This window comes from Callithrix jacchus, chromosome 2, assembly GCF_049354715.1.
Source record: "Callithrix jacchus isolate 240 chromosome 2, calJac240_pri, whole genome shotgun sequence".
NCBI lineage: Eukaryota > Metazoa > Chordata > Mammalia > Primates > Cebidae > Callithrix > Callithrix jacchus.
The window spans coordinates 108,186,791-108,202,986 of NC_133503.1; positions in this window are offsets into that span (position 1 = coordinate 108,186,791).

Here is a 16,196-nt window from a genome sequence, read left to right on the forward strand (position 1 = left end):
AGTGAGAAATGTTATTTTAAATTTAATATTTTTTATTATTAATGAATAGCATGTATACCAGGAAGAAAGTATACAAATTAACTATACTCATGTAGTCACTCTCCATGTCATCACTGCAAAGATAACACTTATCTTTGAACACTCTAAGTTAGTTTTGCAAGGTTTTGAATATTCAAGAATTAAAACATGACATTCTTTTGTGTTTTATTTCTTCACAAAATATATTTGTCATATTTATCCAGTGATTTCATACAGTTACAGCTCATACAATATTATATTATATAATATCACACAATTTAAAAATTGACATTGTACTTGCAAAGTTGGGGAAATTACAGAAAATGCTGCTATTAATATTCTTATATATGTTTTTAAGGCATGTAGTTATCCATTTCTGTTCAGCACATACTTTGGATAATTTTTTAGACATGTAATATGAGTATTTTCATAAACATTAGAAATTGGGAGTTTAAAAAATAATTTTATCTATTTACTCTCCTTCAGTTGTAGATAAGATTGCAAATTTGGTTGCATTTCATTTGTGCCAACATTTGAAAATGTCTTAAAAATGTTAGCAAAATGTGAAATGTTTTGTTTTAATTTGCAATGTCCTGATAAATAATGAACTTGACCACCCTTTAAAATGCTTACTGATTATTGGCATGTCCTTTAGAATATACCAATGCTTATGCTATATTGTAGAGTGCCTTTGTAATTCTAGTTCTTATTTTTCTGTTAGACTGTTTTACATTTTGATAAATTGTAGAGATTGTTTTTGTATTTATATTTTAAGTGATTGCATTACAAATATGTTATCTAAATATGTAGATTGCTCATTTATTATTTCAATAGGTTTTTAACATACAAAAGAAATTTATTTTGAATACAATTCCAATTTATAATCTTTTTCTTTTTATTCTTTTTATGCTCCACTTGAGAAATATTTTTCTGCACCAAACTGTGAAAATATTTCCCTCTTGCTATATTGCAGAAACTGTATTTCTTTTATTTTTTATGTATAAGTCAACAATCCTCTTGGCATTAAGTTTTGTGTATGATGTAAGGTATGAATTAAGATTCATTTTTTTCCCTCTTTTTGAATAAATGATTAACTCATTACCATTTATTCTGAAAAACATTTAATGTTCTACATTATGTTCTTTGTTATTAAATAATAAATCAATATGTCAATTCTGTTCATTACTCTATTTGTTCATTCTTGCACCAATATCACATGCTTTTAATGATTAATCTGAAAACTAAATTTCTGTGCCTGAGAAATTAAGTCCTCCACTCATTTTCTCCTACTTCAATAATATTTTCTTTAGCTTTAAAATTTTGAAGTCAGTTCATCAATTTTTGTAAAAATCCTACTGAGGTTTTGATTAGGCTTGCCCAATTTAAGAAGATACTTTTGTAATGTTGAGTCCTCTAGTCTGTGAACATGGTATATACCTCCACTTATTCTCATATAGTCCTTTCTTTATTTCTTTCAATCATATCATATACTGTTATTAGTATCAATATACACTACATAATAGGGTATATCAATTAATATATAAGAATATATATTACTCTGTATATAATATTGTATAGTATATCAACACACATACTATTATAGCCATGTTTTCCTTAATGGTGGGGATACATTCTGAGAAATGCATCATTAGGTGAGCTCATTGTGTGAGCACTACAGAGTATACTTACACAAACCACATATATTATATAGTTTAGGATATATCATATAGACTAGGTGTGTAGTGGGCAATACTATTTGTGGTATTGCTCCTAGGCTGAAGTTTGTACAGCATGTTACTATGCTGAATGCTGGAGGCAATCGTAACACACTGATAAGTATTTGTGTATCTAAACATATAACATATACACATAGAACAGATACAATTAACATATGGCCTAAAAGATAAAAATTGCTACACCTGCATAGGGCACTTACCATGACTGAAGCTTGCAAGACTGGGAGTTGCTCTGGTGATCAAAGAAGTGAGTGGTGAGTGACTGTGATGGCCCAAAATGCCACTATAGAATTTAGAAATGCTGTACATTTAGTTTACACTAAATTTATGAAGTAATTCTTTTTCAATAGTAAAATGACAGCTTACTGTAACATTTTTACTTACAACCTTTTAATTTAATTTAATTTTTCATTTTAAGACAGCATCTGGCTCTGTTGTCCAATCTGGAGTGCAGAGGTGTAATCACAGCTCACTGCAAGCCTCAGCCTCCTTGGCTGAAGGGCTCATCCCTTGAGCTCTTGAGCTTCTACTCAGCTCAACTGAGCTACTCAGTTCAATCTTCTGAGTAGCCAGGACTACAGGTGTGCACCGCCACACCCACCTACTTTTTTGTAAAGATGAGAATCTCACTTTGTAGCCCAGGCTGCTGTTGAACTCCTGAGCTAAAGTTGTTTTTTAAGTTTTTGACTCTTTTGTGATAACACTACACTTCAAACACAAACACATTATATGACTGTACAAAAATATTTTCTTCATTTAATCTTTATTATATGTTTTTGTGTATTTTAAAGAGTTTTTTATTTTTACTCTTTAAACATTTTTGCTAAAACTAAGACACAAACATACATATTAGCCTAGACCTACACAGGGTCAGGATTATCAAAGTATCTCTAGGCACTAGGAATTTTTCAGATCCATTATAACCTTATTGAATCACCTTTGTATATGTGGTCCATTCTGGACTGAAATGCATGCTGTGCACAACTCTATTATGCATAATATTGTAACATACACACATACATATATTTATGTGTGTATATATATATATATATTTCTTATTTATTATTATTAGTTTGAGATAGAACCTTGTTCTGTCACTCAGGCTGGAGTGCAGTGGTGCAATCTCAGCTCAGTGCAACCTCCATCTCCCAAGTTTAAGCAGTTCTCCTGACTCAGCCTCCTGTGTAGCCACGATTACAGGTACATGCCCCACGCCCAGCTAATTTTTAAATTTTTAATAGAGATGGAGTTTCACCATGTTGACCAGGCTGGTCTTGAACTCCTGACCTCAAGTGGTCCAGCTGCCTCAGACTCCCAAAGTGCTGGGATTACAAGAGTGAACCACTAAGCCTGGCCTGTTTTTGATATTTTTGATATATTAGGTAGTACCTCTTTTTCTTTTCCAAATGCACAAATTTGATTTTTTTATTGTCACGTCTTGTTTTAGGGCTGGTGTTAAATTATCAGATTTAGGATTTTAAGAAGAAAGGGAGAAGATGGCTGTTTCAACTAGATTAAGATAATAATTTTATTAACCAAATTTTTAAACACAATTTTTGCATTAGAGCAGTTTTTTATTTACAAAATTTTTGCATGCAAATTTTTGCCAAAAAACCCAGTTTTCTTAGATACCCTGAACCCAGTTTTTCTTATTAGAATTTATGTCACTATATTATTATATGTTTATCAAAATTGGTAAACTATTATTCACTTAAATCTAGTTTTTATTCACATGTCCTTAGTTATTCTCTAATGTCCTTTTTCTGTTCAGGATCCTATCCAGTAGCAATATTTCCACAGGATCATCTGGATTTTGACAGTTTCTCAGAATTTCACTTCTGATAGCCTTGACAGTCTGGAGGTTTATTAGTCAGAAATTTTGAAGAATGTATCTCAACTGATTTTTGTCTGTTTTTTTTCTCATGATAAGACTATAGTTGTGGATTTGGGGGAGTAATATGACAGAGGTAGTGTCATTTTTTATCACATTATATCAAGAGTATCTAATATAAAGATGTCTTATTACTGTGATGTTACCTTAATGTTATTTTTCAGTGTTCTTTTTATTTTTAAATTCAGTCTGCCAATCTCTGTCTTTTAATTAGTGTATTTAAATGAATTTAGTTAAGGTAATTACTGATATCTTAAGATTTAAGTTTGTCATTTTATTATACGATATCATTTTGTTCCCTCTGTTTCTCACTCTTTATTACTCTTTCTATAACTTCCTCTTGGTTAATTAAATATTTTTTAAAATTTGATTTTAACTTATTTAATGATTTTTTGAGTGCATAGTGTTTTTTCTTTTGTTTTTTGGAGATGGAGTCTCGCTCTGTCACCCAGGCTGGAAACGGTGGTTGATCTTGGCTCACTGCAACCTCTGCCTCCCAGGTTCAAGTGATTCTCCTGCCTCAGCCAGGATTACAGGTGCATACCACCATGCTCAGCTAGTTTTTGTATTTTGAGTAGAGACATGGTTTCACCATGTTGGCCAGGCTGGTCTCAAACTCCTGATCTCTGCCACCCACTTTGGCCTCACAAAGTTCTGGGATTACAGACATGAGCCACCATGCCTGGCCACTACAGTTTTTATACTGATTTCTCTAAGTATTATAATATACATATGCAACTCTTCAGTCCTCTGACATCAGTGTTTCAACATTTAAAGTGAAATGTAGAAAACTTAATTCGATTTAGGAACTTTATCCTCCATATTATTGTCCTGAGTATCAGTTAGTGTGAAACATTTTTGTTTCAGTTATTGCATATAGTTTGAAAAACTGATGGGGAGAGTAGGCTATTGTATGTACCTATATTACTGCTTTTTCTATTGCTATTTATCTCTTTGTGTTCTAAAATTCCTTTATAATTTACTTTCTGTTTGTAAAGCTTCTTGTAGTCATTCTTTAACGTCAGGTCTTCTAGTGACAGATTCTTTTAATTTTTCTTTGTCTGAGAATGTCTTTATTTTCTCTATTCTGGAAGGCTAGTTTTTCTAGCACTCACTTTTTATACTTCTCTTTCTTCCAGGATTATAGCAGTTAGCAAGTGGTGTGTAACAAAACACTCCACAAATTAGCAACTTACAATAACAAACATTTAAACCGTGATTGTATAGTTTTGCAATTTAGGCACGCTCTGCTGAGAACTTCTTTTGTTTCAACTAGGTTTTCTCAATTGTCTTAAATCAGTTACCAGTCAACTAGAAAGTTCCACTTCTAAAGGTTGGTTGGCTGTAAGCCTGAGCACTTTAGCTATTAGTATGTCATCTTTGATGTAAGTCTCATTTACAGAACGTGTACTGAGGCAATAGCAAGAACTAAGAGAGAAAGAAGAAAACTTAAACATTTCCAAGTCACAAATATAGACTATATACAAGAGATTTGGGAAGAGGGTCTATCTTTTGATCACTGGCTCTACAAAGTTACATTGCAAAGGCAGTGAATTGGAAAAGAGAAGTGTGGGGACCAGAAGGCATTTTTGAAATTGGTCTACTACAAAGATCTGAAAATTTTAAACTGTCTTTGTAAGCCCTTAATGGTACTAAAGAAATTAAGAAAATATTTTATCAAGATTTTCCTGTTTTTTTTTTCTCATTGGCAAGGTATGTCTGACACAATTTAATTCTCCATAGCTGAAGGGAAAGTCCTACGATGATATTTTTTAGAAGATTTTTTGGGGAGATGAAGATGATTTGTACTTCTGGAAAAGGTACGCATCTAAATCATAAGACTAAAAATTGTATAAACTGCTTAAAATAGAGTTCAAAGTACTTTTGATTTCCTTCATCTATGATGAATATGAGAATTAAGATAATTTAGCAACAGCTGTCTAATCAAGATAGAAATAGAACAGTAAAAGGAACATGGCAATCGTTGTGAAAGAGAAATAGAATATAAACAGAGAATCAACATGAAGCAGATCTATGTTTCATGTTATGACAAAATAAATGAACTTATGTGTCAAGAACTATGGTAAACACAAGAAAAAAGGCAAGGTGGAGTTCTTCACAAGAATAATGCTCATGCTTTATTTTTATTTCAATGGAATTATTTTCTAAGGATAAAGACCAATAGTCAGACAAATCACACAGTCTCAAATTCAATTCCCTAAATTCAACATAGAATTTTTATGACATCTCCCTGTTGTAATATATAACAATACAGTTTAATGTTTCATAGTGACCTTCAATAAAAGTAAATTTAAAGTCATTTTTTTCTGAATCAGAAAAAGGACATTTGCTAATTGTCTGCTTTAAAATAGATTTTTAGAATATTTATTAAGGATATCTTTAAAATATGTTTTAAAATAATTATTAGTAAAAATATCCAGGATGTCTATTTTTAAAATAATGATAAAAATTAACATAAACATGTTGTAGTGTATACATTGATGATAAATGTTTTTGAAAGTGTCAAAGGTACATGGAAGTAGAAATTCTAAGTAGAAAAACTGAAATCAAGTGATATAATTATTACAGCAATGAGAGTAAGTGGTCTAAATTTTTTTAATTAATTGTAAAGAGTCTCAGATTTTTATTTTTACTTTTTAACATTTATTTTAAGTTCAGGGACACATGTGCAGGTTTATTATATGGGTAAATTTGTGACATGGGGATTTGTTGTACAGAATATTTTATCACCCAGGCATTAAGCCTAGTATTATTCAGTTATTTTAACTGATCCTCTCCCTCCTTTCACCCTCCACCCTCAAAAGGTCCCAGTGTGTTTTTTCCCCTTTATGTCTCCATAGAGGTTTGTTGAAGATCAGGTAATTGTAGGTGTGCAGTCTTATTTCTGGGTTGTTTACTATGTTCCATTTGTCCATATGTTTGCTTTTGTACTAGTACCATGATATTTTGGTTACTGTAGCTCTGTAGTATAGTTTGAAGTTGGGCAGTGTGATGTCTCTAGTTTTTTTGTTGTTGTTGTTTGTTTGTTTGTTTTTTTCTTTGCTTAAGATTGCCCTTTCCCTTGGCTATTTGGGCTCTTTTTTGATTCCATATGAATTTTCAAATACTTTTGTCTAGTTCTATGAAGATTATCAATGTTAGTTTAATAGGAATAGCATTGAATCCATAAATTGCTTTGGGTGGTATGGTCATTTTAATGACATCGATTCTTCCTATCTGTGAGCACAGGAGGTTTTTCCATTTGTTTGTGTCATCTCTAATTGCTTGGAGCAGTGTTTTTCAGTTCTCCTTGCATAGACTTTTCACTTCCCTCTTTAGCCTAGGTATTTTATTATTTTTGTGGTAATTGTGAATAGGAATATGTTCCTGATTTGGCTCTCAGCTTGACTGTTGTTGGTATATAGGAATGATATTAATTTTTTCACATTGATTTTGTATCCTTAAGAGTCTCAGATTTGGTAGTTAAAAGTCAATACAGTTCAACAACATGCCACTTTCAAGCTTATGAATTGAAGAGTGTGGGTAACAAGGTATTACGGAAACATATTGTGGGTAACAATTTCCATCATGGCCTTAAATAGAGCAAGAACGCTAGCAGCCTCATGCTCAGTATTGTCAGGGCACCTGTAGATGTACATGCTTCTGTTCTAAGGTTTACTCAATATAGTGTCCATATCTTTTTTATTTCGGCAGTTAAAAATGAAAAGAATATGTGATTATAATAAAACTAACTGAAAAAAAAAAAACCATGAAAGTAATCTGAAAAATGTTATTCAAGTGTTCTATGTTCATTAACCAATTATAATTTCTATATCAATTGCACTGTCAGACTAAATGCATAATTCTTAGAGCGTATGCTGTGAGCACAACTGATTATCATAAAATTAAGCTGCATGCTTTCAAATTAATACACATCACCAATGCTAAAAATCCTAAAGAATGAATGAAGTTTGCAATCATACTGATTCAGAAGGAGGATTAGAACACAAAGGGCTGGTTCTGTTCTGCAGTACTGACACTTGGTAAAGGCTCCAGGTGAGTAATCTATATTCACAATGCTGTACTCATTTTTGAGGCATTGGGAGGAGAGAGTGCAGGGTTTTGTAAAAAGGTGAAATTCCAGACCAGAGAAATGACCTTATTAGATTTGAGCTTGGCTGAAGGCTGATAATGTAAATTAGAAGGCTTGCTCTTCATTGTGCTGCTCACTTCCAATCCACAAGAAGATAAACAGAGGGCAGAAAATGCAAAAGGTTTCTCTCTTCAGTCACCTTGTGGACATCTGCCATATTCTTCCTCTGCAGCTCCAACCCTCTCTGCAACTGTTGGCTATCCAAGATTTGGGTATGTGTCTGTCAGTACAGCTGATGCCCATTGTGACAATGCCAGGATCACTGTCAGAACCCAGAATCTGACACTTGAAAAACTGAGATTCAGAGTGGTGAGTGCTACAGTCCCCAGAACAATGCTAAGTATTTAGTAGAACTGGAGAGAATGTTGATTTTCTGACTTAATCTTACATTTTCTTTCACAAAGACTAGCAGCAAGGCTAATATGCCAACTACTGCACCCAAATAAAGATTAATACTGAAGTGTTTCAATGTTAAAATTTTATTTTTAATTTTCTTAAGCCAGAAATTCCTGTAACAATCCTTACCTTTATGAGAATTTCCCAAAACTAATGTTCTTCAGAGGATTGATATTTGAGATGGGCGGAATCTCTATTTCTATTGAAATGATTTCATCGTTTCCTTCTACTTCAAGAGCAGGTCAATTTTGCAATTTCATTTCTAAACACTTCTAGCGATCTTCTGACCACTGGCGGGCAATTACCATAGTGACCAAACTGTAGGTAGATATTTGGTATTTGGGGTGGAGTGACAGCTCTAACTCCTAACTTTTTTTTTTTTTTTTTGAGTCGGAGTCTTGCTCTGTCATCTAGACTGGAATGCAGTGGTGCCATCTCGACTCAGTGCAACCTCCGCCTCCTGGATTCAAGTAACTCTCCTGCCTCAGCTTCCTGAGTATCTGGGATTACAGGCATGTACCAACACACCCAGTTAATTTTCGTATTGTTAGTAGGTATGAGGTTCACCGTGTTGGCCTGGCTGGTTTTGAACTCCTGACTTCCAGTGATCTGCCTACCTGGGCCTCACAACATGATGGGATTACAGGTTTGAGCCATCATACCTATCCAAGATCTAACTTCTAAAGTGAGCATCCACACATATAAGCACAGTGAGGTTCCCTAAAGTATGGTTTTGATACATACCTCTTAAGAGTAGACAATAAATACAAGGGGTAGAAATAATTTAATGAGTTGGAGATACATATATCTGTTATTTATAAAAATTTACATATCCAGAGTCAATGGAAGACCAAGCAAGACAACATAACATTTTTAACATTAACAGAAATGTGGGGATTTAAGGGAAATGAAAAATGACACTTTAAACCTAATAAACACTTTAACTCTTTCCCACTGTTTGATGACTAGCTGGGGTAAGTTGAAGAGCGGCAATAATCAGTTCTTTTTTTTACTTTGGGGTTATTAGAAAAAATCTTCCATGATGAATAGGGTTTTGGAAATAAATGTAATGTATGTATAATGGTTAATCTGTGTTTTTGGAGAGCTCATTTACAAAGAAGCTCTACCAAATAAGCTGGAGGTCTTTGAGCCTTTTCATCCTTTGGTTGCTCATTCTCTTCACAGTGCCACCTTCTTGGGAACTGCCACTTGCTTTCTATTACTTGCATTCTTTTCCTTAGAGTGTTATAGGGAGACAGTTATGGGTCCTAGATTTAAAAGTTGTCTCAAACTAAGACACTAAGATGCAATCTTCCAGATTTTGTAATTTTTCTTTAGATGCTCTGGCCTGCCTTCTCCCCACCTTTCCTCCTTCCATGCTTCCTGACTACCTAACCCCCCCTCTCCAGCCAACTTAGCAGGAGCTGCTTCGTTTGTTACCCACCTATATCATCTGCTTTTCTGAAACTTGTCCTGCCCTGGAATATTATTGAAAAACAACCCACTTCTACTTTTAAAAATTCATACTTCTTAGGTGATCTCAATACTGCAGCTTACAAATGTTGATGAATTAATTATTCCACAGGCAATGTAATTAGATGTTTATATGCAGCCATGCTAGAACATGTTGTTTATGTTTCAGATGAAGATTTTTTGAAAATAATAACTCAAAGGAAAATAGGGTTGGGCATTTAAGGCAACAAAGTTGTCATGGGGATTATATTTGCCTTGAGGCAGGTCTTAGTGGATCTCTCAGAATCAGCCAAGTAGGGGGAATTTGCACTAGAGGGACCTCTGCTTTAAACTTGACAGATAACTGCCTGAATCCAGTGTCTGGAAATATGTTACGCCATTGGAAACATTCATTCTGTAAATGTCAGAGTTAAAGAAAATAGTAGAGGCTGCTGAACAAATTTCGACCTCATAGGTTCATCTCTGGAATACAGTGAAATGCTTTGTACCAAGACTTTTTCAGATTTCAACTTAGCTTTCACTTATTTGATACTTAATAGATGCTTTTTCCTGCACAGCAATTACACTCCCTATATAATACATAAGCTTTTCAATCCTGTTTCAGGTCCTGTGAGAGCAACAGAGCATTTTTATCCTTACAGAACTCAGTCAGCCAGTTGTGGTAACATCATGCAGAGGGGCAAGGCTTGGGCCCCAAAGCAATAATCAGTTTCCTCTTTTACCCATTGCAGTCACAAGATGGCGATGTGACAATTTAAATACAATCTAGAATTCCGTTTTCGTTTAGCTGGGAGGCTGGTAAAGACTGTGGAATCCACTGAATTGGGAATGATATTCCACAATGTATTAATATTTGTGCTGTGGTTCAGAGGATGGGGGACCTCTACAATCAGAGGTCAGGCTGGGACAAAATATGATTCTACAGCCACACCTCTTGCCTTCTGGTTTCTCCTCTCAAGTACTCCTTATAATGGTTGATGCAAAAGTCCGTGGATTCTGCCTTTACACAGTAATGAGAAGGTTTCAGATGACATTGACTGGCATTAGAGGACAATGGCAGTCACTGTAGTCTTATTTTTCTTCCTGAGAGATGCAGTCAAACTGAGCGAATTCCCAGCAAGAAGTTAGCTTTTTTGTAGGGCAATAAATCTTATCCCTTTACAGCTAAGTCATTTAACAACCTCCAAAGTTCATTGTTTTTCTCAGTGAGTGAATGTCTAATGAGCTTTACTTTATGAAAACTGTATCTTTAGGTACTTCAGCCTGTGTTGTACAATATAGAAGGATTCATTATAGAGAAATGTTTAACTTATTCTAGGACCACAGTTTGAAATATGCATGCATATGTTTACTTTTTAGTAAATCTAGGTATATTTATTTTCTTATGACCTAGAATTTTTAAAGATATATAGAAACTTACTGCTTAATGGAAAGTTTGTGAAGATCAAGATAATAATTCACATAAACAGTGTAGTCTTTGGCACTTAGACATCAAACATCAAATGTTAATTATTATAATTATTTCTGTTGTTATGTTTGTAGTTGACATGCCATTGATGCTTTTCCATGGGAAACAGCTTGACTCTGTCACAAAGTCACAGATAAAATTTCTTACCCAATTATCTTTGGAAATGCAAACACAGTAATATTGATTGCTAAGTCATCCCATTAAAATGTTAAAGTATATGTCTAATATGAATAATATTGTTTAATTTTCACAAATCTATGAGGTATGTAAATATATATATACACATAAACTATGTACATATTATACTGTAATATCAATAACATTGCATATTATATCTCTATACATGTGAAAACAAGAATTTTTGTTTCCTTTGTTTAATTTCTATCTCTTTATTGATCTATTTAATGAAATATTTTCATCATACACTACTTTTTAAGCATGGTTTTCTATTGTTATGAACATATTTATAATAGCTGCTTTGAAAACTTTGTTAGATATGACATCTGAGTCAGTTCATGGACAGTTTCTCTTGCCTGTTGTCTTTCCTAAGATTAGGTCACAACTTCCTGTTTCTTTGCATATCTCATGATTTTTTTTTGAAACTGGATGTTTCAGGTAATCCATGTTGCAACAATAAATACGGATCCACTCATCTTCAGGTTTTTGTTATTGTTTGCTTGCTTATTTGTTTAATGGCTTAAATGGAAGTCTAAGTGAAGTCTATTTCCCCCACAGTCTAAAGCCTCTGTTCTAATAACACTCAGAGGGCGGCATTGGGCATGTGCAGTCACACTGGGAAGATGGCACTTTCAGCAAGAGTCTATCGGACCCTATCTTTCCCCTAGCTCTCTCTAAATAAAGGGAACTGCCTTGGTTGGTATCATATCCAGCTGTTGGCTCTGTTAAAAGACAGTTCACTACTCTGTTTTTGACAATGCCTTGGACACAAATTGCCCTGTGGTCATTTGGTTTCCTTTATAGGGTTGATTTTTGAAGACTGATACGAGTTTTTGAGGTGAGTTATGACCCTGGGAAATCTCTTCTTAGATGATTCTCTCTACATGATTCTCTCTAGTAAATGTGTGTCCTATATTTCATTCTGTTCCCTTACAGCTACCAGTCTCCTCTTAATTGCTTTCTATCCAAATCTTCATTGTTTTGAAAACATCCTTATGTTTAAGTTTTGTTATGCTGTTTCAAATAGTTAATTCTTTTGGGCAGAAATTTGCACTGCCTCCATCCTTTAGCAAAATCTCCGAGTCACGGCTCCAGGGTTGGGAACAGAAGTGGCAGCCTTGCTTTATGAGCATGGTACTAGGCAGGGATGGTAGCCTTTAGTTTTATTACTTTTCTGCCTGTATAGAACCTCCACTCTAGAGTGAGCTGGTGTAAAGGCATTTGGAGCCCCACCATTTTTATCCTGCTGTTACGGATTGAATATTTTTCCCCACCCTGCCAATTTGTATGTTGCAGTTTTAACCCCCAATAATGGTATTGATTATATTAGAAGGTGGAATCTTTGAGAAGTGATTAGGTCATAAGTCTAGAGCCCTCATGAATGGAATTAGTACTGTAAACCCAGAAAATCTGATACAGGTCTCACTTATTTTAGAAAGTTTATTTTGCCAAGGTTGAGGATACACATCTGTGACACAATCTCAGGAAGTCCTAATGACATGCCCCCTAGGTAGTCAGGGCACAGCATGGTTTTATATATTCTAGGGAGACATGAGACATCAATCAATATATTTAAGTACATTGGTTCCATCCAGAAAGGTGGGGACAACTTGAAGCAGGGAGGTGGCTCCCAGGCCACAGGTAGGTAAGAGAAAAATGGTTGGATTCTTTTGAGTTTCTGATAAGCCTTTCCAAAGGAGTCAATCAGAATAAGCATCTATCTCAGTGAACAGAGGGATGACTTTGAATAAACTGGGAGGCAGGTTTGCCCAGAGCAGTTGCCAGCTTTTCTGTTAGTTTAGTGATTTTGAGGGCCTAAGATATATTCCTTTCACAGTGCCTTTATAAAAGGAATCCCAGAGAGTTCTCTCACCTCTTTCTGCCCTGTGAAAACAGAGTGAAGAGATGGTCATCTGTGAACCAAAAAGTGGCTCCCTAGACATCAAACCTGCTGATGCCTTGATCTGGGATGCCAGAACCATAAGAAATCAATGTTTGTGTTTAAGTCGCTAGTCTATAGCAGCTTTGTTACAGCGGTCCAAATGAACAAAAACACCTACCATTCCTGGAGTAGACCTTCTGCTCTATGAGTGTGGGCTTGGTCAGGAAAGGGAGGCCTGACCTCTTGGCTGAAATAACCAGGAATTAACCTCTGCAAATTGAAGCTGAGGTGGCAAGAAACAGAAATAAGCTTTTCCCTCTGGGAGATACTATATTCTTTGACAGGGAGCTGAGGGGCCACATCAACCTTGAATTGAGCTTCTACTACACTGAGCTGGTATAGGGGAGACAGGGAATGCACTGTGACTCACGGATTCTTGGGGTTCTTGACAGAATTTAGTAGACTTTCTCAAATAAATGTTTCTTCTTTTACTGTATGTCCATAGGAAAATTGCCAGACTTTAAGGGGTTGTTTGAAAAGAATTTTAACCAGTTATGATTGTTTTGCTGGGGAACATATTTGCAGAGCTCCTCACACTGCCAATCTGGAATTATACCTCCTATAATAAGCATTTACTGAATGCTTATAGTACTTACTGCAAATGTAAGCACTTATTAAATGGCTTACATTTACTGAATGCCATCCAGGAATAAACATTTAAGTGCTATCTCATTTTATTTTATTTTATTTTTTATTTTTTTCTTTATTTTTAAGTTCAGTGGTACATGTGCATGTTTGTAATATAGGTAAACCTGTGTCATTAGGGTTTGTTGTACTGATTATTTCATCACACAGGCATTAAGCCTAGTACTCTAGTTATTTTTCCTGATCCTCTCCCTCCTCCCAGCCTCCACCCTCTGGTAGGCCCCAGTGTCTGTTTTTCCCTTCTTTGTGTCCATGTATTCTTATAGTTTAGCTTCCACTTATAAGTGAGAACATGTAGTATTTGGTTTTCTGTTCCTGCATTAGTTTGCTAAGGATAATGACTTCCAGCTCCATCCATGTTCCTGCAAAGGATTTGACCTCATTTGTTTTTATGGTTGCTTAGTAATCCATGGTGTATATATGCCACATTTTCTTTATCTAGTCTACCATTGATGGGTATTTAGGTTGATACCATGTCTTTGCTATTGTAAATAGTGCTGCAATAAACAAGCACATGCATGTGTCTTGTATGCAGTAATGGGATTGCTGGGTTGAATGGTACTTCTGTTTTTAGCCCTTTGAAGAGTCACCACACTGCTTTCTTTCCACAATGGTTGAACTGATTTACATTCTCACCAAGTGTATAAGTGTTTCTTTTTTTCCACAACCTTGCCAGCAGCTTTATTTTTTAACTTTTTGATAAGCCATTCTGACTCGTGTAAAACAGCATCTCATCGTGGTTTTGATGTGCATTTCTCTAATGATCAGTGATATTGAGCTTTCTTCCATGTGTTTGTTGACTTCATGTATGTCTTCTTTTGAAAAGTGTTTGTTTATGTCCTTTGCCCACATTTTAATGTGCTTTTTTCTTCTTGTAAATTTGTTTAAGTTCCTTATAAATTCTGGACATTAGATCTTTGTCACATGCATAGTTTGCAAAATTTTTCTCCCATTCTGTAGGCTGTCAGTTGACTCTGCTGATAGTTTCTTTGGCTGTATAGAAGCTCTTAAGTTTAATTAGATCCCATTTACCAATTTTTACTTTTGTGAAGTGCTATGTCATTTAATCCTCACAAGTACCTCGTAAGCTCAATACTATCATTACCCTTATTTATGGATAATATTACTAAGACTCAGATTACATAGCCTGTACAAGGTTACACAGCTAGTAAATATTCCAGCCTAAATTTCAACTAAAGTCGCTCTGACTTCAGAGAGCACTTAACTTTGGCTGTAGCGAAAGCCAGGGTGGTGCTCTATAGCCAGACTTCCTTGAGCTAAACCCTGGCTCTGACACTTACTGGGCAAGAGACCTGAGATAAATGACTTAATTTCTATTGCCACAGTTTACTCAGACATAATCCTAGTACTTTCCATACAGTATTGTGATAAACATTGAAGGAAGAAGCATATAAAGAAGTATTATGACAGTTCTTGAAACATATATGGGCTAAATGGTTATTAGTTTTTGTTGCTTTATTTTCTATTTTTGGTCTTATAATAATTACTTTCTTCCATTTAGAAGCAAATTATTTGGTTCAAAAGAAAGACAGAGAAAATATTTTGTCCACTGGAACTGACATACCAGTTGAGTCTCTGAGTATACTTTATCTTTTGAAGAAAAGAGGGGAAAGATACTTTCTAACCCCATAGCTCATAGCATTTTGGTGGATTTTGAGTTATTAACCTTTCAATAGTTAATAGTTTTTTAATATGAAGTCACTTTTACTATTAATATTTTAAAATAGTAGTACTGTTCCCTTTTTCAATAAAATGGCAATTTTCTCATTTATAAACACTTATAACCTTTAATAAGACAATATGTACTCCCTCAGAATTTGCCTCTTCGTCATTGAGCAATAACTGAGATTAAATCAAAGCACAACCCTGCTAGAGAAATGCTGGGTCCTGTGAGGGAAGAAGGAGATTGTATTAGTTTTCTATGATTGCTGTAACAAATTGCCACAACTTGGCAGTTTAAGACAACAGAAATTTATCCTCCCTTTGTTCTGGAGTCCAGAGGTCCAGAATCACTATCACTAGGTCAAATCCCAGAGCTATGCCCCATCTAGAGTCACTAGGGAAATCTGTTCTTTGCTTCTTTCAGCTCCTAGTGACCACTGACATTCCTTGACTTGTGTCCACCTTACTCCAATCTTTGCCTCCATGGTCACATTGCTTCTTCCTCTTCTGTGTGTATGAAATCTCCTTCTGACTTATGAGGACACTGGTGATTACATATAGGGCCCATCCATAAAATACAGAATAATCTCTCCATATAAAGATCTTTAATTTAA